At 35.5% G+C, this 24,678-nt stretch overlaps 1 protein-coding gene across 1 annotated transcript in view; it reads right to left on the minus strand.

The window, feature by feature from the left end:
• The window catches only part of NLGN1 (neuroligin 1), a 431,286-nt gene that overhangs the window by 312,460 nt on the left and 94,148 nt on the right, over nt 1-24,678 (minus strand). The window lies entirely within an intron of this gene.

Raw genomic sequence — 24,678 nt, forward strand, 5'->3', positions numbered from 1 at the left:
AAGGCCCCTTTGAAAAGTAATTTATATATGCCTTGGCTGGTGTGGTTCAGAGGATTGAGTGTCAGCCTATGAACCAAAGGGTCACCGGTTGGATTCCCAGTCAGGGCACATGCCTGGGTTGCAGGCCAGGACCCCAGTAGGGGGTGCTCGAGAGGCAACCACTCATTGATGTTTCTTTCTTTCTCCCTCCTTTCCCCTCTCTCTAAAAATAAATAAATAAATATATTTTTTTAGAAAAGTAATTTATATGAATATCCTCCCAACGAAAAAATATTTGAGTATTTTATGTTTTTTATTAATTTGAGGGCCACAAATATGCTAAATTGTCAGTCCAAAATAGAATCAAGTAAAAAAAACTGAAATTGCAATTAAATTATATATGAAAATTTAGTTTTAACACTAACTCCAAGGTCTGTGCCTTTTATGGTTGGCATGAATATTACTATTTTTATGGAAGCTGTAATAAACTGTTAAATAAAAGGGAAACTAATGCAACTTTGTTCTCACAGGCACAAGAGTTTCACATCTCTTTTTATTGCATTTTGCTCTTAATGGATGAAAACATTTTTTCCTCCAAATTAAAAAAAAGAAAACCTTGAAACCGAATCTTGCATTATAAGGCTCATGCCACTTTCAGCAACTGTTAGTGCTATTCCGAGACCAGTATACGCAGAAAATACAGTAAATTCCAAAGCACATTATCATCTAAACCAACCTAAGCTTTTCACCCTCAGCTTACAACCGCTACCAGGCTAGCCCCAGTGAATGATGCACTTTGGGCTTACATTTTTTTACCCTACTTCAAGCCAACGCCATTAAATCGAGTTTCTCTTTCTGGGGTTACTTTTATGAGTTAATTAAGCAGATGTGACTCTAAACTTGATTGACCATAACTGTTGGCTCTAAGAGTAGAGCAGTCATTATAAGCTACTAAAAATACATAGTTAAAGTTTAATATAAATGTAAATATGTATTTACCCCTAATATTCTGAACCATGATGTTTGCCTGGAAAACTGACCCAAACCCAAGAACATTCTTAGCAGTAGAAAAGAAAAAACATCAAAATTCCACAAGTGGAGGCATGAGCAGCTCTCTTCATCAATGTGAGTGTCTGACTGGGAACCAAGAGCCAGTGCCCCACGACATCGGTGGATATTTGGATGCTTTTAAGATGAATGGCCCGTGTGCATTCATGATATGGAGTCAATTAGAAACTGATGGTAGCATCTACTGGAGAGTGAAATGATCAAAATGACATAAACAAAGTCTAAATAATTAATCAGATGCGTAGGAAGCCCCTGAGTAATCCAGAGGTTGCTGAAGAAGGACAGTCAGTTCTCTCTGTCTTGTTTCCCCTTAGACACAAACTAAAGAGAAACCCTTCTAGAGTCAAGAACACACAAGGTTTTCAGAAACTGTCTGTCTATCACTGTCCATTGATTCATCTAGAGAAGCCCCCAAAAGCCTTGGCTTTTCTTTATTTGAACATCCAGCAAAATAATACATTTTCATGTGCTTTTAATGTGGTACATGAAGTGAAAGTCATATCCAGTCAACTTTTCAAGCCACTTGTTTTGTTTGAGACTTCAAACCATGGGAGTGGGGCTCCAATAGGATCATCCAAGCTGTCACTCTAAAGCACTGAGAGATGTCTGATTCTAATTAAGCATATCAACTCTGATGCCTGACTTCAGTAAGACAAAGGGTGCCATCAATTTGATAAAACTCTGCTAAGCAGGGTTTAAAATTAATTCATAATCTCTTTTATGTTTGTCATGTGTTGTGAAAATGAACTGCCATTCAATTTTTCATAAGCCATGCACGAGCAAAAGATTTAATTTCAGGCAGTGTTCTGGAAGGCCTGGGCAGTTTGGGGAGCAAATTTTGATTGCATACTGTGATCTTCATGTAATTGGAGCAGCAAGCAAAACGACCTGGCGTGCAGATATTGACATTCACTCTCAAAGTCAATACACATTTATACAGTTAGAGATTCCCCCTTGGCTCTCCCCATAATTAACCCCTGACTGCTCCTCAAAAGCCCCTTTATCAAACTGCAACAAGTGTAACATTTAAAATCCCTAAAATTTTCTATAATTATGAAAAATGGGATAAGAATTGTGAAGTTCCAGAATCACTAAAAGTAAATGGTGACCATTAAAACAATTGATAGTATTCATGCACACACACACACACACGCACACACACACACATATATATATCTATATGAATATTTATTATTTTAAATGTATAATGATAAGCAGCTAGCAGGTTTCAGGAACACCCATTGACAAAGGCATATAGAGGTAGTCTTAAACTATAATGATGATGTCACTGTCAAATGTTATTGGGGGAAAAATTATAAGGCTGCTTTATAAAAGAAGAAAATACCAGAGTATGATTATTGGAAGATGTCAACAAATTTTAGATTAGATATTCTGCCTCCCTGTGCACAAGTGTGTTCAGAGGGGTAGGTCTCCTTTATTCATGTAGAGAGTTGGAGTGAAAGCTTTAGTTTGGAATTTATTTTGTTCAGATTGGCTTTTCAAAATGGAGTATATCAAATCTGTAGTTTTATATTATATAAATGCTAAAATTTTCAGGGCAAAACAAGGGAAAGATAAATTCATGCTGATCAAATTAATGGGATCCATTATTTTCTTCAAGGAGATCTGGGTATAATATATACTGTAGACCAGAATCTGGAAGATATAACTGTTGGAGCATGAAATGTTTAAAAGTGATTTTTAAAGTATTCATGGCTTTATTTTCTGTTCCTAGACCAGTCCTTGAAAAATAAGTTTAATATATTTTTGTCGATCATGCAAAATGTGTTTTATGTTCAAGGCCAAATAATTATTTTTTAATTGAGGATACACTGAACCACCTTTCAGAATTCTAAGATAAATATCATCCAGCTTCTCTTAGATAATAAAATTAGACTTGACTGGATGTATTAGGCATTAGCAAGGCAAAACCAAAAGCAAAAATAACTCAGTAATATTCTAATGGTGGCATAAGGCATGTTTCACGATTGTTTGTGCAAAAATGCAAAGGAAGAACTGAATTCTCTATTAAAAGACTTATTTCATTTCTAATATCAGTATAGTGAGACAAAAAAGTGGATATGAAAACCAAATATTAAAAAAACCCATTTTCTGCCAGCTGGGAACCCTTATGTCTGTTTTGACAAACCTATCACACATATACAGACTGTCACAAGGGAAAATCTTTCAGTTTCCTCTCTGGAAGACCATTCTGGGCCTCGCCTATCGATTGCTTCCTGTGGTATGTATAATCCTCTTTGTGGTTTTGTGCTGTCCAGGGAAGCTTTTGTGTGTAAACAACCACAGGTGATTAGCGATCAATGAATGATTTTAACCTACGAGATAAATACAATAGAACATGGACCTTCATGTTAAGGGCTGTTTAGTTTTCATACCCTACAGATTTAACTTGATTCTTTTCAGCTGAAGGGAGAAAAACATGAAAAAATCAATGCTGCTGGCTGAATCCAGTGCAGTTGGGCTCTGCTCACAGGAACTGGTAGATGAACTTTTCCAGATGGAATTTTAAGCTGCATTGTGGACAGTCATTTTTCTAGTATGTGCTTATTTGACATTTTAGGGTATGATTTTACAAAACAATTCATTTATATAAGCTTATTTTGTATAACCCACACAACGCTTTTCTGAAGTAGAGAAAAGTGAAGTAAGGCACAGAGAAGATCCAAGATCAAACTTATTTAAATCTATTTAGCAAAAATAAAACATTAAAGGTATATACTGTATGTATGTGTGTGTGTATATATATATATACGTATATATACATATATATACGTATATATATATACACACACATATATATGTTCCACACAAATATATGCATACATTTAATATTTCTGGAAGCATACAAAAACTATTTATATTTGTCCTTTTTTGTGGTATTACAGTCTAAGTGAGGGAAGCAATTTTTGCTTTTTATCTTATAGTTTCTGGTTTGGTTTGCATTATTCTTGTGTGTGATATGTCTTTAAAAATGAACTTTTTTTAAAGATATTATTTAGTTATCTTTAGAGGGGAAGGGAAGGAGAGAGGGAGAGAAATATCAATGTATGGTTGCCTCTCGTGGGTCCCCTGCTGGGAACTGGCCTACAACCCAGGCATGTGCCTTGACTGGGAATCAAACTGCGATCATGTAGGTTCTCAGCCCATGCTCAAGCCACTGAGCTACACGAGCCAGGGCTAAAAATAAACTTTTTTTTGATAGTTATTCTTTTTTTAAAAGATTTTATTTATTTATCTTTAGAGAGGAAGGGAAGGAGAGAGGAGAGAAATATCAACATATGGTTGCCTCTCATGAGTCCCCCACTGGGAACTGGCCTGCAACCCAGGCATGTGCCCTGACTGGGAATCGAACTGCGATCGTGTAGGTTCGCAGCCCATGCTCAATCCACTGAGCTACACCAGCCAGGGCTAAAAATAAACTTTTAAAGCAGGTTCCTCGAGCTATTATGTTGGTGCTTGTTTTGGAAAAAAGTGATTTATTTGTTTCATTCCCTAATTTTATCCCTGACTCAGTTGAGAGATAGCAAATTGTGTGGGGTAGAGATTGTCGTCTCTAAACGTTGCCCTGGCCACCAAGAACATTTGTCATAAAGCAGCAAGCTGGGAGCATCTCAAGAGACATTTCTATCTCAGCCCTTCTCTCTGCAGACCTCGGTAAGATGAGATGCATGACGGAGCAGGAGGGCTAAGGAGGCTCTCCCAGTCAGTCAGGCAAGTGTTTGCTCCAGTCCACCAGTCAAGTGACAGCATCGGAGAAGCCATGATAATGATTAATTACTTGTTTGATCCTGTTTATTACTAGCTGGAATAGTGTGCTGAGAAGTTCCTCCTTTGTGCCTCCTTGACATTTTAGGCATAATAGCAGCACTATGGGATAAGTTATACTGCAATAGCAAATAATTCTAAAGTCTAAGTGGCTTAAAACAACAGATAAGTATTTCTTGGTCATTGCTCGTGTTCAACACAAATCACCAAAAGGCCTGCTCAGTCAAGAAGATGCTATAGTAAACTGCATTAGTAATGCCAGTGGGTTGCCATCTGTCATTGTAATTTTGGTCATCCACACAGATTCCCAAGGGTTTTACCATGCTTAGATGTGATTACCCTTATAGTGTTAGAATAAATGAGAGATAACCTGAAATTTCTGAACTCATGATGTAGGGCCCTGAAGTAATGCAAACTAAACACATTGTGATAAACATGGAATGCAAGGTACTTACAGGACATGTAAGAGGTAGACACACCTATATGGCCATGCTTACGATGAAAAATGGTGCTCTTAAGGAGAAAGCAGATATAAAGACTAGGTTTATCAACTACAAAACAAGAATTAATGTTTAACACATATACAAACAATATAAAATCCAACCACTCACCTTTAGATTATTTTGTCACAGCTGTTAGATAGGATTTTTGGTCTAATTTTTGCCTTAAAACGTCAGAGAGCCCACCGAGAATTTGAATAGATATAGGGAAGGAGAATAAGTATCCGCAGAACTTGATTCATTATTACATTTAGACTTCACAGTGAACCTATGAGGTTGGTATAATTACCCACTCAATGTGTTAAACGGATTAAATATTCTTCACAGGATTTGAGTCAAAGTTCATTTTTTAAATTATAACATATAGAGTGAGAAAGAGCAACTTTTTTCTTTAAAAATGAGATTTCTAGAAAATTGTTTTCAACAGATGTCTCTGTTTAATAAATTTACTCTAAAAAAATATTTCTAGAGAGGTGGAGGGAGAAGTAAAAGGTAAAGGGTGCCAAAGATATGGTGACGGAAGATTGGACTTTGGGGGCTGGGCACATAATATAGTATACAGATGGTACATCACAGAATTGAATACTTGAAACCAACATCACCCCAATAAATTTAATTTAAAAAAGGAAATATTTCTATATTTAGGTCTTAAATTACCTTGATAGCTGAAGTTACCCACTTTACAAATAAAATAAATATGCTAGGCCTTGAGAGAGACCTGATTAAAGTAAATCGAAGAAAGTTTCACATTGTGGGGGAAAAACAGATACCTTCCACACTGAAAGTACTTTTAGGAGAATTAAGAATCACTGCCTCAAGTCAGGGTTTACAAAACTTTTACTGTGATTATCCAGATACTAAACGTTTCCAGCTTTGAAGGCCATAAAGTGTCTCGTTAACTTCTCGATGTGGCAATTATAACACAAAAGTAGGCATACACAACAATTAAAGAAATGAGCAGGGCTGTGTTCCAATGAAAGTTTATATGGACACTGAAATTTGAAATTTATGTAATATTTACATGTCTTTAAATATTCTTTTAATTTTTTCAAACATAGAAAATATAAAAACCATCCTTAGCATGTATAAAAATAGGCAGCTTGCTGGATCTGACCTGTGGGCTGTAATTTTCTGATCTCTGTCTTGATTTTGCTCTTAAAAAATTTTTTGTGACACTTGCAGTGAAAATAATAAATTTTTAAAAATAAAGTTAACATAAAACGAGGAAAGGATTCATTTTGAAGGGTTAGTATTAATGTGAAAATTCAGCAATCTTTATGAAGCAAGTGATAATTTTGCACAACAAAATTCATGTCTACAAAGTTTTGGCAACTAGTCAAATATTTTCCATGAGGCATTGCCCTTGAAAATATGATTACAGATTTTTAACTGGCTCAGAACAGCATTTGCTGAAGGCCTTGTCTTTGGAGTCTAAAACTCTCTACATATTATTTACTACCTTCCCTCGTGGTATAATTCAATATTTTCTTGTATTTATAAATTCTGATACATTTTGTGTCCTGGTTACTAAAAAAACCCCACTTCTTTTAATGTCAACAATTGGTTTAAAACACTGGAAAACACATAAACAAAATAAAACAAAATTTCAGACAAACTAGTCTATCCAAAATATCTCATTCCTGTTTCAATGGATTTTTTTGGCCCAAATCAATAATACAAAGTTTCGTGTCTGTAGGCGCATGTGCACTCTGCCGATTCCATGTTCTCATAACAAATGGAACTGGTCACTTTGAAGTTCAAGGGACAGAGCCCGTCTGATTTTGCGGAGGTGTGTCATTATTGGATTGTTGTGTTTGTTTCTGTTGGGTTCCAGTAAAACTATTGACCTTCAGGACAGGTACAAAAATCTATATTTTCATGCTCTTCTGCATGAGGGAAAAGTTTTAGATTAGATTTTGCTATTGATTCTCGTTTCAGATTTTAACTGAGAATTGTCTCTCACTTTCACTAAGTTGCAGCTGAGTTCCTTCTCTAATATTTTTAATTGTACACCTTTAGGCAAGTCTCTTAACTTGTATAAACTCCAGGTAGTTTAACTGTAAATTGGCAGACATGAGCAGGATCATGCAAAGCTTTCTATGCTGAAGAACTAGTTTGGATGTGATGCCAAATGATGAAACAGCAAAAAAGAGAAAGAAAAACTCCAGAACTCTCAGAAGGAGGGAATTTAGCATGAAGTTTAAAAGTACTAGCTAGTCTAAAAACCTAGCTTTGTTTGTGAATAAGGGAGTGGTCCAGACAATCAAGATATAAAGAATAAAGGGAAAATCTTCATTACTAGGACTAAAGATAAACTGCAATATGTTCTCTACTGAGGAAGGTCAGGAAGCTTGCAACCCAAAGAGAAGTGGATCGTGAACCCAGTAATTCTGATCCTTTGTTAAACATAAGTATATAAATAAATAAATAAATCTACACCTAAGTTGAATCACAGTATTAATGCAAATATGGTTGGCATGCAATCACTAAAAATATCGGCTTATAATTCAAATGCAAATCTTTACTATTTACATTGCTATTTATTTTTTGCAATCTCTTTCTAAAACAACAACGTGGAATAAACAACTTAGATATTCATTGCTTATTTATCTGCCACAGAACATAAACCTTCCCAACTTTTTTTCCCACGACTCTGGTAGATTGTTAGATGTTACTTAAAATTGCTCATTTATATCTCAGTATACACTGGCTCTACTTGTGTGTGTGGCTTTTCTCTAACGATATTACAAAGTCTTAGAAAGTGACCCAGAACTGCCTTTTGTACTTCATTCATTTCTGAGAATTACAGCTGCCCATCATTCGGGTGTTAAACATTTCTAAACATTAATGTAGTTAAACAAGAAATATATTTCCTAAAAGGACTATGATCTGACAAATACACTAAGAAAAAGAAAATCTATCAAAACCAAATTGAGCCTTTGAGATTTGCTCAAATATATGGGATTAACATTTATGGAGTAGGATGAGAATGTTTGATGTTATTAACAACACAGAAATAATCTAGTCACTGCCTAATAAGATTTGTGTCTACGTATAGGAAAAGGAAATAAAACATCACTAGAAGCTCAGTTGATTTATCTGAGAGTCATTACCATTTCATCGTATATTTCTAAAAGGCCAGAAAAGGCCAGAAGGAGCAAGGTGCTTGGGGCCCTCTCTAGAACCAATGGGTCTGAGTCACTGGTAATTTTGTAGCTAGACAGGTTGTCACAAATGCTTGCTATCTTTAATTGTCACTCAGGATTGTCATTGTCTACCCCTTCTCAACATTTTCTTTCCACAGAACTCTGTCTAAAATCCCCATCTGTAGTCATCGAACTACCTTAATCTGTAGTTTTTTTTAGAATTATAAACCATAGTTCTGGTCTTTATCTGAATTTTGGCTTATTGTGCAGTGTTCTACCAGTGAAGGCTCATTTTAATTTACTTTAAGTCCAGTGGTGGCAAACATAGACCTTCTCCACACGACGAGGCGTCCAAACCACACTTGGCTACACTCCTTTCTCCTGCCACTTGCTGAAGTTCCAGTCCCTCACGTTCAGTACCATTCATTCCTAAAGAATTTTCCATCTGATTTTTGGTCCTTTATAATCCAACTTCTGTAATTGCCCTGGATGACTCCATTGTGCCTCTGAATGTTTGTTTTCTCATCTCTTTGACTCTTAAAAATTATGTTTATTTATTTATTTTTAGAAAGAGAGGAAGGAAGGGAGAAAGAGAGAGAAAAAAATATCGATGTGAGAGAGAAACATCAAACAATTGTTTCTCCTTTGTGCCTCGACCAGAGATGGAACCTGCCACCCAACCATGTGCCCTGGCTGGGAATGCTCTGACCATTTTGCTGCACAGAATGATGCCCAACCAACTGAGCCACAAAATATCATTTTCTCTTCATGACTAGTATATCTCTTACTTATCCCTAAGATCTCCTGAGCTTTCTTGCTACCTGTCCTTCTTAAAGTTTGGTTGTTTAAGACTTCCTGTGGTTCTCTGAGCACCCTTCAAATAAATCCCATCCTCACCCATCATACCAGCCACTTTTATATTTAAGTTAATCTCCCTTGATCCCCAGTGCCTTCTACCAAAAGAACCTTAGCAGATACTCCCACACTTGCACATGAGCTGAGCTATAATACAGCAGCTCCCTGAGAGAGCCAGTGTCTGGGATGAGTCACATTTACCTGACTTGTCGTATCATACATGCATGGCAGTCGTTCCCTGTCCCTCAGCCAGTCACACAGCCAGATGACTTCCAGGGTGCTAAAGTCATTCATTCTCTCTATCCTTTATGAAATTTGATGAAACCATCACTCAAATCAAGATTAACAATGTGTGTTAGTAACTCCATCAGTTTAGCAGTTGGCTCCCCTCATGCCTGCCCACCACATTCTCAAAGAATGTGCTCACAGACATGAACTTCAGTCTACTCTTCTCCCATGTTTACTTTGTAGAAATTCCTATCACATCCTTTTTTTCTTTTTTGTAATATGCACTTCCCATTTCTCTTGCAGACAAATTTCCTGGTTGAGGGTGGGTTCATCTTTTTACTGGCTGTAACTCTTTGCTCTTCAGTTTACGGGATTAATTACAACATACCAGTGTATTTTCCTTCTGCATCTATAGCTTAGTAATAAATAACAGAAATGAAACAGAAAAAGGACTTATAGCCTAATTTGTTTCTTATGAATCAACTTTTAAAAAGAACTGAAGACTAACTTATTGAGAAAAGAACAGAAAAAAATTCAGAAGAGTAATCCTTTTTCCCTTGACACTAGGTGAGAAGAGGAAAACTCAAGAATAACTGGATAACTACAAGAGAGTAACTTGTCTATTACAGAGCCAACACTTTCATTTCCTAATCCAGAGCCAAACACGCTAAAAAACAAAACAAAACTCCGCCCTCAGCTAACAGAAACCCAACCCTTCCATTCACCCAGGCAAAAACCTTGGAGTTAACCTTACTCCATTTTTTCTGTCATATCTATCATTCAAACCATGAACAAATTGTTTGGTAGTACCTTGGAGACACCTAGAACTTGGCACTTGTCACTATTCTCACTGCTACTATCCTTTCCCAAACTGCCATCTACTCTTACTTGAATTATTGCGACTATCTCCTATCCAGTCACCTAACTTCTCCACATAGAGGCCAGTTTGATCCCACTAAAATATAGATCAAAACACACACTGTCTCAAAACTCCAGTGGTTTCCTTTCTTCTACTCATGTACAGAAAAAATTCTTCAATAACCCAAAAGTCTCTGATATCTGGCCTCATACTCTCTGACCCTATTTCTACTCATGCCTTTCCCTCACTCACTCCTTCCCAATCCCTCAGGAGTCACTGATGTTTCTTGAACACCAGAGCAGACATCAGCCACAGGGCCTGGGAATGCGCTGTTTCCTCTCCCTGGGATGTTCTTTCCTAGTTAGCCACAGGACTTGCTTTCTCACCGCAAAGGATGTCCTTAAATATTCCCACAGAAGGCTTCTATGACTGATCTGTTTGAAAACACTGTACCTAGCCTCTATACCCATGCCAGCCTCCACACTCCTTATCCCACTTCTGTGCTCTGTTTTCCTCCAAATTACTCCTCACATATAACACGCTTAATATTTATGGAGTTACTAAGTTTGCTTCTTGTTGACCTCCAGTAAATAGAACACAGAGATCCATGCAGGTGGTACATTTTATTTGTATTCTTATTAATTTATCTGAAGTCCCTAGAATGATGTTTGAATAATAGTTTCTCATTTAATATTTATCAAATATAATTATTTTAAAATGAATTAATTTATTATAAAGAGAATAGAGGCAATGAATATAAAAATGTTAATATAACTAATCATAGTGGTTAGAACTAGGCTTCACAAGTACACTAAAGTAAATATTATAAAATATAACAATGGATTGTTTCCTGTTGCTTTGTCACTTATAAAACACTTTTGCATACACACACTCTCATTCCCCTTAACAAGGCCATGTGAGTGAGGAGGTAAAGTTATCTCTCTCTCTTACAGGCAGGAAACAGCATCAGTGATCTTAGTGACTCCCGAGAGACCAAGAAGGCAGATTGTGAGAAGCAGGCCACCTTGAGCGCTTGAACAATGCTATCTCGAGATTACATTGCCTTACCTTTTGTACGAGGACTCTCTATAACCTTCAAACCACCTCCCGAATTCAGATAATGATAGGATGTTAAAAAGCACTGTGTTCCCTTTTATTATGAAGATTGGGCATCAGCAGCACCAGGATAAATATGGCCATTGAATTTACCCTCTATTTTCTTAATTCATAGTTTAAGGCACAAAAGGTATGCTTTAAACTCTATCCTGCTTTCTTAGATTATCTCATTCTGTCCTGTTTCCTTAACTGAGGTGGAAAAGCTTTTCACCCACTTGTATTGCATTACCTTAAGTACCTAAATTTCATTTTCAATGAAACCCTGTTTAATGAATATTTATGAGTATGTCCCTGCAGTGTTCATTCAATGTGTAGACTCTACTTCACAGCAGGCTACAGTTTTACATTTTGCTTTTTATTGCTAAAACGTTAGCCACACCAGTGGATGTCACTTAGGAAATATGAAAATAACAGTTCCTCCTCTAACTGGAATATTTCCACCAGTCACCAGGTGCACTATCACTGGTGCAAAAAATAAATAAATAATAGAGCTTAGAATAATTGCCCCCAATCCACTGTAATATTAATTTACATTTTTGATAGATGACATTAAAGTACAATTCCCTATTAGGTGCAGAACTTCCTAGCTAAAACAGTCATCATTTCTACAAGCATCAAGAGCAAATGTTGAGATAGATACACACTTGGGATAGTTGGGATAGTTCTCTCTCTCCGTGAAGAGCACCTACTAGTTCTTTCTCTAGGATGTATCATCAAGGGAGTTTTAGGGAGGAATGGAGTTGAAAGTGCTTATTGGACAGACACACACTTGACCAAAGAGATTTGCTCCTCCAAGAAAAGACCTGGGAAGCTTAAAGCTGCTCTTTTTTCTTTCCTTTTTGTAAATGACAGTGATCATCTATAAAATATTCCATTATAACTACAGAATCAAAAGTCACATTATTCCCAACTCAGCAAAAGATAACTCTAATTAAAACTCTCAGTGGGTGGTCTGACATCTGATACTGTGTGGGCAAATCTGACAACCTGCCATATACTTTGAATTCCTTTAAGGTGAACATACAACTTAGCTGGTAATTTGCAAGAAAAAAGCATGTGCAGAAATGCAAAATAAATGACATGAACCATATGCTGCTCAGATTGTAAACCTCTGATGACAAGAAGCTAGCTGATCATTGTGAGACTGTTTTAAGCCTGTCCCCTTCCACCCAGCCCTGCCATCTGAAGTCATTGGGAGCCACTGAATTATGCAAGGAGCACTTAGCTGCTCTCAAACCAGGGAAGAGAAAGTACTTCAGGTCACTTCTGTGCACGAGACAACATAGATGAAATACAATGTATCTAATCTTCCCAGCTGATAGAAAACCTCTGCACTGGGTATATAGAACCCGACATTCATCAGATAATTTAGATGTTCTTTAAGAAAGCGACCCAGGACAAACTAATGGACCTTTCTGAGTTCAGTTTCTATGTATAAGGGAATAAGAGCACTAATCAGTTCCTATAGTTAACAATAGGTAATGCAGAACTCAGTTTGTTAAATCTAAAGTTTTAAATTAAAGTTGTTTAGAATAACTTCACAGTCATGATAATAACAATAAATAATGGAAATCTATACTTGTATTCCATGAAATCTGTGTGTGACCCTGAATGCTGGTGAATTTCAATGACGTGGGCTGGGGGGTCATTGGGTTCCAATATACAAGACCCTATGCTGGGCACAAGCAAGTCCTTCCAAAAGTGTGAGACTCTCCAAGCCCCTCTTCCGATCACTGCAAAGCCCCAGGGACACAGGGACACAAGGGGCGAGGCTGCCGTTCAGCAGCTGCTCCCTGCTTCAGAGTGAAGAGAGGCCTTGACATTCTCTGTGGCACACCAGAATAACTACATGTGAACATACATGTTTCTGTGTGCTTACTTGTGTTTACATGCATATGTATGTATGTGTACAGGTGCAGCCACTGAGAATGGGAAACCATGGTGACTCCATGGGCCCCATAATCTCCCCAATCCGAAAATGAGTCCATTCTTTAAAACATGTACTATTGCTCACAGTTCCCAGACAGGTCTTTCACACCCTCTCCCACTCTCCCTCTTTCCCCAGCTTGGGAAGAACAAGCAGCAGCACAGTGAACTGGGGAGAGATGAACGGTAGCCAGGAACAGCAGGAGAAAACACTGATTCTCTACCTATTCCCATCATACATTCCTGAGCCAGAGTTGGATCTGCTGCTAGGAGAGGAGAGAATTCAAATTCGATGAGACACTTCACCTCTATGAGTAGATTAGACTCCACTTTAAACACTGGGAATGATAAAATTTCATTAATTCACTAAGTATCCAGAAAAGCTACGAGGAGTTTTTTAATTATGGGGAGAAAAATATGGTTTGCTAGAGCTTATTAAAAGGAAAGGTGGTAAGAAAGATTCAGCTGGCTTTTTGCTTATCCCTTATCGAAGCCAACCCAGGCAATAAAACAGTAACACAGCCATGATGACATTTTGAAGGCTGGGCTGGACTGCCTTAAGGTTTGTTGACATTGAGTTAAGGCTTCTACTAAAATCAGAAATGATCATGCAGCCTGCACTCCCATCCCCACACAAAACACAGTTTCTACGGTTTCTACCACATATATATTCCCTGGCTTCAGTGAGCACGTAGCTACATATACTCATACATATAGAATGTAAAGGAACATTACAAAGCACAACAAATTATAGGGACTAAAGATAGTATGGGTAATAAAAACTTTGTGAGATCAGAGAAACAAAATTTACCATTTAGTAGTTTAGAGAACAAGCCATTTTCATGTACATAGAATCTGAATGTGTCACAGAGAATGGCAGACATGTGAATATATAAAACAGGTGGGTTTGTTTGAAGCAGATTATTCCTAAAATTTAGTGTGAAATAAAGTTGGGGTTGAACTAGAGGTACCCTTACAAAGCAGACTCAGGGGAACTTTATTGTGTATGGGGAACTATACATTGTTGTTGGGTTTCAGAGTTAGAAAGAAAAAATAATGAAATAAAACAGTGCTGTTTAAGAAAAGTAGAGTTGGGGATGTGATTTTTTTGAGGTTTTATACTTCAATTATAACCAGTAAAACTATTAATAAAGTGTATTAGTAAAGTATCTTTTACAGAATGCAAACTAGGTAACTTCGTAATTAGAATGACAGTCTTTTATAATACAGTTTTTGTTTTTCACAGATAACATGAAAACAAAACAAAACAAAAAACCTACACTGTATAAAGAATAAAATTATACCATAAGAAATACCTTGTGACTTGGAGATTTAGAAGTATTTCATTGCACAGTCACTTTAAAATTTTTTAAATGGTATTATAGTATGCCACGATTTTAATAAAAATGGCAGTACTAAAATAAGAACAAATGACAGTGAAGAAATTTTGAATGACACCTATAATTTTTGAAAATCTTTGCATCCTAACTGGAGTGGGAGAAATCAGAACAATGACATAGATGTCATTTAAAAAAAAAAAACTTTTGAAAGGTACTGCAATATTCTATTTCTCAGTCTGGTGCTGATTTATTATTATGTAAACTATGAATATATATATTTTTCATGCTTCTATTATCTGTGGTATATTTTTAAATAAAAATTATAAGACAGAAATATTTCAAATTAGCCTTTTCAGAATATGTGTACAAATATATATTTGTCATTGGATCCATTTTGGAGGGGGCACAGAACCCAAGGCTGTCTTCCCCTATTGTAGGGAAGGGCTTTGCCCTGGGAGCTGGCTCCCTCAGTCCTTTGCGCCACATCCAGGAACGGGACTGTAGTTCCTCCAGCTTCTGAGTTAGCAGCAAGGAACATAGTGGTTCTTTGAGTTGAGCAGCTAAAGAAAACATTTGGTCAATAATAATTGTTACTACTCTACATTTGGTCTAGGTAAGTATCTTTTGCATTGTTCTAAATTGGTCAAATAAAAAGCAACTGCCCAGAAATTCTGTTTTTATTCTTGAATGCACTGGGCTGGTCTCTCTGTGGGGAAGTTCCTGTCCTTAGAATTTTTTACCTAGACTATGTTTTTTCTTCAAAATGTTGTTAGTCCAAACCTTGAATCAAATACCAACATCCCCAAAAGAACTTCAGTGACTAACTTTTATTGACCACCTACAGCTTTCTAAAATTTTAACTTAAGCACTTAAAATTGATTATAGTAGACCTCACTTATCTGAGGGGATACATCCCAAGACCCTCCCAGCCAGTGAATGCCTGAGCCCTATACACACTATGCTTTTTGCTATACATACCTATGATAAAGTTCAATTTATAAATTAGGTACAGTAGGAAGTTAACTACAACTAGTAATAAAATTGACCAATTATGATAACACTGTAATAAAAATTATGTGAATGTGGTCTCTCAAAATACCTTATTGTACTGTACTCAGCCTTCTTGATGTGAGATGATACAGTGCCTATGTGATGAAATGAAATGAGGTACTCATATAGACACACAACTTAAAACTTATAAATTATTAATTTCAAGAAATTTCTGTTTAATATTTTTAGACCATTGTTGAGCACAGGTAATTAAAACTATGTAAACCAAAATCTCAGATAAGGAAGGCTACTGGTCCACTATGTGTTTCTATGTGTATAGTGTTATGTTCCTAAAATTTTTAGGAAGAATATTAAATTGCCAAAGAGAATTTCCACAGCAAAAATAAAAATATGAAAAAGAAGTTTTTAAAGGTTATAACACTAAATATTTCCTTAGCAATTTTGGACAAGATTATAGGTAAATTTTTATTAAATATACCAAGTAACTATTACTTCATTTTCAAGATAATCATGTAATCTTAGATGATTCCTTAAAAAGTTTCACTAGTCAGCTGACCAGTGTGGCTCAGTGAGTTAAGTGTTGTCTCGTAAAGAAAAGGTTACTGGATCCCTTCCCAGTCAGGGCACATGCTTGCGTTGAGGGTTGGTACCAGTTGGGCATGTGGGAAAGGCAAGCAATAGATGATTCTTTCCTTCTCTTTCTCCTTCCCCTCCACTCTCTCTACAAGTAGATAAGTAAAATATTTAATTTTTAAAAAAAGTTCCACCAGTTGTGGCTTTTCAAAATATTTTTGCTTATACACCTTCTTTTTTAACCATTTTATACTAGAACAATTTTATTTTTTCACATTTTAAAATAGTTGTTCAAGTACAGTTGCCTCCATTTTCTATTAAATATTTTAAAGACTTTGTACTTTCACATTATTTAATATTTAAAATTATTTCCTGCAAACAATGACAGTTTTGTTTCCTCCTTTTCAATTTGGATGCCTTTTTTTTTCTTGTCTGATCACTGTGTCTAAAATTTCTCATACTATTTTGAATAGAAGTGGTGAAAGTGGACAACCTTGTCTTGTTCCTGATCTTAGTGGAAAAGATTTTAGTTTTTGCCTATTGAGTATCATGTTGGCTATAGGTCTCTCATATATGGCCTTTATTATGTTGAGGAATGCTCCCTCTATTCCCACTATTCTGAGTGTTTTTATCATAAATGGGTGTTGTACCTTATCGAATGCTTTTTCTGCACCTATTGATATGATCATGTGATTTTATCTCTGCTTTTGTTTATGTGATGTATTACATTTCCTCATTAATTTATTTAAAAACATATAATTTCCAACAAACCATTAATATTGGCAGATTAAAATAATTGTTATTTATTCTTTTATTTGTATTAATTGAATCTAAATTTTACATCAATTTAATAAACCCCTCAGACATTGCAAAATAAAATACATCAACAAGCTTTAATTAAAGAGTTGATGTTTGCATTGTTCCTTTTTCTCCTTGACATTTTATTTCACTACTCCCACAACATTGTATTTTAATGGAATAAATTTTACATTTGAAAGACCTCCATTGACCATCCTCATAATTTTCTGCCATAAAATATGTATATAAATAGAAAAATAATTTAAAAATCCCTGTGCTCATGGTAATTTAAGTATAAACATATAGATAGCAACTGATTATTTCATTATAGCAATATTAATTTTTACATACCCAAATCTTGGTTTCTAAGTTGTTTTACACATCACATAGCTCAGAAAATCTGTAAAATATGGTTTGTAAAATGTTCATTGGTCTGAACTTTTTTCCTTGCTCATCTACTTTTTTTTTTAATGTTGTTATAGTCAATAATCCACAAATGAGACCAGTCACAATTAAATAAAAATCCATGCCATCATGATAAAATTTATTATATGAAATTAGATGTGAATGAGTCCCTGTTAGAAAACACAAGCTAGGTAATTTTTTCCTGTTTTGTGAAAGCAAATATTAATATTTTCTTCCAGATTTACCTTGTACTATAATTATTACTAGTTTATATTTGAACAAAATAAATAATGTGTTTTGATAATTACCAAACGTAATTTTTTTAATTTGAAAACTAATTTCTTAACAAGATGGATGGCCCATGTATTTCCAATTTGTTCATATATTAATGGCTGAATAATTTTCTTGTTATAATAAAATACTATTCAACATAAATTTATTAGTTTTTATTTTTATATGTCAGTTCTGAGAAAAATAGCATAAATGACAAAATGAGAAAGGAAGGAGTTCTGTTATAGAAATATCATTCAATTCTTTGAATTCTTTCCAAATTATATGTCAGAAATCACATAGTAGTCTATAATAAAAAATTATTGTTAATGATCTCTCAGCTGATGACTCAATTAACATTGACTTCAATTTTGCTGAAAAGAAAGAACTGGAAATTAATTGACTCATAAAGGGATTTTTACTCAGCCATTCTCTTTCTTAATACAATCACCAATATTTTCTCTGTTTAGTGCTCTGAAGACTTTTTGTTTTAATTCATTTATCAGATATATAGTGAAGATTTAATGAGCTAGAAGAGGGAAATTGTATCATACATCACTCAGCAAACTTTAAAACCATTTTCTCAACATTGCTTCACCTTGGAAGATGTTTAACCCACTCAAGATTTTCAAAGTGTAAGGATCTGTAAACTCTGAGAGATGGATTCCATCCTTTATGAAATGGCCTTCGAAAAGGAGAGGAGAAGGAGCACGGCATAATACCTCCACACCAGGCACGCTGGCAGGCAAATCCACGTAAGAGGGGAGTAGGTATGGCCATTAGGGATGCAGATGGGTGTTGTTGCTTCCTTCAGAAGTACCAATTCTGAAAACTTAGAAAATTTGGACTTTCCAGAGGTTTGCCAGTTTAGTTTAAAGAATGCAATTACCATCATATAGGACCCTCTACTCTTGTCCTCTGGTTATAAATTGAGTTTTTCACCTTGCTGCCTCATTTTTTCTACTCATTTTTAAGACCCATATGGGTAAATTCTTTAAATATAGTCACATGAAACTTGAAAATATTAGATTAGAACATCTATCTCATCTTTTAGCTTTTAAGGTAAGGCTTTGATTTAAAAAATAACAAAATGTGGTGATGGGAAAATGGAGATAACTGTTTCTGAACAACAATGAAGAAAAGAAAAAAACAAAAAAGCATAAACATATAGATAGCAACTGATTATTTCATTATAGCAATATTAGTTTTTACATACCCAAATCTTGGTTTCTAAGTTGTTTTACACATCACATAGCTCAGAAAATCTGTAAAATACGGTTTGTAAAATGTTCATTGGTCTGAACTTTTTTCCTTGCTCATCTACTTCTTTTTTTAATGTTGTTATAGACAATAATCCACAAATGAGACCAGCCACAATTAAATAAAAATCCATGCCATCATGATAAAATTTATTATATGGAATTAGATGTGAATGAGTCCCTGTTAGAAAACACAAGCTAGGTAATTTTTTACTGTTTTGTGAAAGCAAAGCATATTATATTTTTACTCAATCAAATAGTACTCAGTTACACATAATTCTGCTAGAGATTTCCAGTGTTGGGAGAAGGCTGAAGGTTTTTTTTCAATAAAATCTCTAGTTTTTAATATTAAACATTAATTGTATTTCTTTTTTTTAAGACAGCTAGCCCTAAATAAGACTTGTAAACTCGGCTTCCTGGATCCTGTTAAGAAATACAGGCTGCTGTGCTGCAAAGCGCAGCCTTATAGAGAAATTCCCAGCAATTCCAATATTGTATCCTAAGAACCCTGAAACACCAATTCAAAAGAACCTATGCACCCAGTGTTCATAGCAGAACAATTTACAATAGCCAAGTGCTGGAAGTGACCTAAGTGTCCAACAGTAAATGAATGGATCAAAAACTATGGTACATATACACGATGGAATTCTATGCAACAGAAAGAAAGAAGGAGCTCCTACACTTTGCGCATAGATGGAACTGGAGAATAATATGCTATGTGAAATAAGCCAGGCAGTGAAAGACAAAAACCGTATGATCTCACCTTTAACTGGAACTTAATCAACAAAACAAACAAGCAACCAAAATATAACCAAATACATTGAAATTAAGAACAAGATGACAGTAACCAGAGGGGAGGTGGGAGGGACTAATAGGGGGAAAGGGTGAAGGGTTTACAGGAACAACTATAAAGGACACATGGATAAAAACAAGGTGGGGTAGAAACAGGGGAGAGAAGTAGAGATGGCTGGGGTGGTGGGGAGAGGAGAGGGAAAAGTCAGAAAACTATACTTGAACAACAATAAAATTCAAAGTATTTAATTAAAAAAAAAAGGAACAGAACACCTGGGCATCAGACCAGTGAGTGAAGAACCCATTGTGGATATTAAGCACAGGTCTTCAGATGACTAGAATCACAAGGACTACCTGACAGAAAGGGCCAAGTGAAAACCATCCAGTTAAGTCCTGTCAACCTCAAAACTATGAGACAGCTCAAAAATAAATTATTTTTTAAGCCATTGCACTTTAGGTTGATTTGTTATGCAGCGACCGATCAATAGTCAGAGCAGGAACTGTGTTGTCTATGCAGATGTGCCCACAGTCCTCAGGTTTGTTACCTCTGGTCTCCTGGTCAGAGGCATACATTAGCCTGTTGATTCCCAGGGTTTATTGGTGATCTAGAGATTGCCATCAGACTATCATCTTATTTGTGTTTTAAATGGTTTTATGATCTTGACTACATTGTTTAAATGAAGAGTACAGAGAATATATTTTCTTTTTTTTCTAATATTAAGCTTTGTATCATTTTAGCTGGTCACCTGATACACAAATGATTATCATGTGTTGCAAATCAATGTCTTTTTTGTTGTTGGTTTGTTTTCATCTGAAGACTACAACTTGACTTGAAATACTTGCCTCAGTACTGAATGATTCCAGATACCTTTCACAAACATGTCTAGTGAGTCACCAAGACCTCTCATGAGTGCCCAATGCCCTCACTAAGCCCCCACGAAAATCTAATGTTATTGTATTCTTCCATGACCTCCAGACCTTTAGGGCATATACCTTAAATCATTTATTTGATGGTATCATTGCAAACAAATGATTAAATAATTATCTTTGAGTTTATTTTAGTAAACATGAAGCAAGAGGCAGCTATGGGTATCTTGTGATTGCCTGGTCGTGCATCACATCTCATGCAGAGTTTTTTGGTGAAACATCAAATCACCCAGGTGACTCAGCCCCACTAAAGCCCAGATTTGGTGACTTGTGATTTCTGGGTTTTCCCCAAACTAAAATCACCTTTGAAAGAAAGGGAAGAGATTTCAGACTATCAATGAGATTAAGGAAAATGGGGAAGCTGATAGAGATTGGAAGAAATGTGTGAGGTCCCGGCATGCCTCCTTTGAAGTGGACTGAAGTGTCATTCTCCTATGTACAATGTTTCTTGTATCTTGTATCTTCTTCAGTAAATGTCTCTATTTTTCACATTGCATGGCTATATACCTTCTGGAGAGACCTCATATTTATATATGTTTTTCTCTCCTGCTTGGCAAATAACCTATGAAAATTTATCAAAAATATTCAAAAGTAAACATTTAGTTGTTTATTGGAGTTGGTTTTTACACCATGTCAGAAAGAAAATCTATGTCTATACACTTTCCTAAAGATTTCTAGTTGTTATAGCATGATCAGTGTGGCTGTTTCTATAAAACCTTATTTTGTTAAGTGATGAATTTAGCAAATAATCAAGGAACAACACCACCATAATACATTAGACTTAAGAAGTGTGAAGCACCACTGTGTTTGCTAAGGCCCTGAGCTTGACTGTGCTGTATAATGCATTCAGAATGGCTTAGGGTAGAAAATATGTAGGAAATAAGAATACTCATATCCTAGGGGTCTGTTTCATTTAATCACATGATTCAGGTAACCCCAATTACTACAATTAGCAATGATCAAGAGCTCTTAATTTGTCATGATGTCATTTTTTTACACAGTAAGTCCTGACTTAACATCCTTGATAAATTCTGTGATTTTAAGTGAAACAACGTATAATGGTAAACATGGTAGACAATTTTACCGTAGGCTAATTAATGTAGATAAGAGTTAAGTTCCTACAGTAGCTCATCAACCTTGTAACAAAATTGGTATACACAAAACAACCTTATTTGAGGAACTGCTATTTTTGTATTTTTCAAGTTTTTATATATAGAAAAAACATGATGGTGAGAATACATACTAGTTTTTAAGTGTCTTCAATATCCTTTCTCATTTTGACAATTATTTACTATATTATTTGAGACAGGTCACAAAATTCATATGCACTTTAATTTCTTCCTTCAATGAGAATACTGAAATTCAGTTGAGAAATTACCTTAATAATCTCTTAAGCTAACTGAAAATTCATTAAATACCATTCACTGTGAAATATTTTCTTCTGGGGTAAAATACATGAGATTTTGTCATACTCAAAACATATAAAACAGTAACTTAGTTGGTTAGGATGTCATCCCACTATGCCAAGGTTATAGGTTCAATCCCTGGTCACGGCATATACAAGAATCAACCAATGAATGCATAAATAAAGTGAACAACAAATTCATGTTTCTCTCTCTCTCTCTCTTCTGTCTCTCCATCTTCTTCTGTCTCTAAAATCAATGAATAAAACCATTTAATGAAAGAACATACAAAAATCATTTAACTGATGAAAGAAAACCAATGGTCTTCAAGTTCATTCCATAATATTAATTGAATTTGAACACACAAAAAAATAAGTTACTATCACCAAAACAACAGGTTACTAAAGCCGATTGCATTATGGTATCTTCTACTCTATATACATATTCTCAAAAATTAAAGAAATCATTTTAGTTGAAAAATAAGTCAAAAAAGATCTTGATATTGAAACACATATGTGGAGCTCCAATCAGTTTTACATTATGTTACTTGTACTTATAATTCAATATGTGAAACTATAAGCTTTTAATTTTAAACATGCTCACATTTATACACCTGTAAACCAGGTATGAGGTTCTAAAATAGTGATTTTCAAACTCCTCTCCTCTCCTCTCCTTTCTTCTCTTTTGTCTTCTTTCTCCTTCTCTCTCTCCAAATTAAGAACTGAAAAGCTCTGTTGGGAGGCCTGGAGAACTTAAGTATTTCTTTCCCCCATAACCCTTCCTCTTTTTTTTTAAGTGGCTCCTAAATGACTTTGTGACGCACAGATTAAAACCTATAGATTAGCCAAATTCATGTATTAGTTCAAGAAGTTTTTTGGTAGAGTCTATAGGATTTTCCATATACACTATCATGTTATCTGTAAACAATGACAGTTTTGTTTCCTTTTTTCCAATTTGGATGCCTTTTATTTCCTTTTCTTGCCTGATCGCTGAGGCTAAAACTTCCAATACTATGTTAAATAGAAGTGGCAAAAGTGGACAACCTTGTCTTATTCCTGATTTTAGTGGAAAATATTTTAGTTTTTGTCCATTGAGTATGATGTTAGCTGTAGGTCTTTCATATATGGCCTTTATTATATTGAGGAATGCTCCCTCTATTCCCACTTTGCTGAGTACCTTTATCATAAATGGGTGTTGTACCTTATCAAAAGCTTTTTCCGCATCTATTGATATGATCATGTGGTTTTTGTGTTTGCTTTTGTTTATGTGGTGTATTACATTTACTGATTTACGGATATTGAACCATCCTTGCATCCCTGGGATGAATCCCACTTGGTCATGGTGTATGATCTTTTTGAGATATTGTTGGATGCGATTTGCCTATATTTTATTGTTGATTTTAGCGTGTATGTTCATCAGCGATATTGGCCTGAAGTTTTCTTTCTTTGTTGTGTCTCTGTCTGGTTTTGGAATTAGGATGATGCTGGCTTCATAAAAAGAGNTACCACTTTACACCGGTGAGAATGGCTATCATAAACAAAGCAACAAACAACAAATGTTGGAGAGGGTGTGGGGAAAAGGGGACTCTGGTCCACTGTTGGTGGGATTGCAGACTGGTACAACAACTATGGAAAACAGTATGGAATTTTCTAAGAAAACTAAAATTGGACCTGCCTTTTGATCCCGCAATTCCACTGCTAGGATTATATCCTAAGAACCCTAAAACACCAATCCCAAAGAACATATGCACCCCAATGTTCATAGCAGCACAATTTACAATAGCCAAGAGTTGGAAGCAACCTAGGTGCCCATCAGTAAATGAATTGACCAAAAAACTATGGAACATATACACAATGGAAATTATGCCGCTGAAAGAAAGAAGGAGCTCCTACCTTTTGCAACATCATGGATGGAACTGGAAAGCATTATGCTGAGTGAAATAAGCCAGGTGTTGAAGGACAAATACCATATGATCTCACCTTTAACAGGAAGCTAAACAACAAAACAAACAAGCAAGCAAAATATAATCAAACACACTGAAATAGAGAACAGGCTGACAGTGACCAGAGGGAAGAGGGGAGGGAATTTCAGGGGAAATAGGGGAGGGATTTAGAGGAACATATATAAAAGATGCATGGACAACAACTGAGAAGGGTGGGAATGGGAGGGAGAGGGGAGTACGGGGGATGAGATAGGATGGGAGTAATAGACAGAAAACTATACTTGAAAAATAATTAAATAATTTTTTAAAAAATGGAAAAAATAAAATATATATTTGATTTAAAAAAAACCCACAAACCTATAGGTTAGGCCAGAGACTGGCAAATCTTTTTACATAGTAAGATGAGCTAATGGTGTCTATTTTGCTTTTGGGAGGAATTAGCACAAATAAAGTGGAACATATACCTTTTTACAAGTTTGAAGATGGCTGAGGATG

This window comes from Sturnira hondurensis, unplaced genomic scaffold, assembly GCF_014824575.4.
Source record: "Sturnira hondurensis isolate 20B ecotype Veracruz unplaced genomic scaffold, ASM1482457v3 Scaffold0005279, whole genome shotgun sequence".
NCBI classification, from domain to species: Eukaryota; Metazoa; Chordata; class Mammalia; order Chiroptera; family Phyllostomidae; genus Sturnira; species Sturnira hondurensis.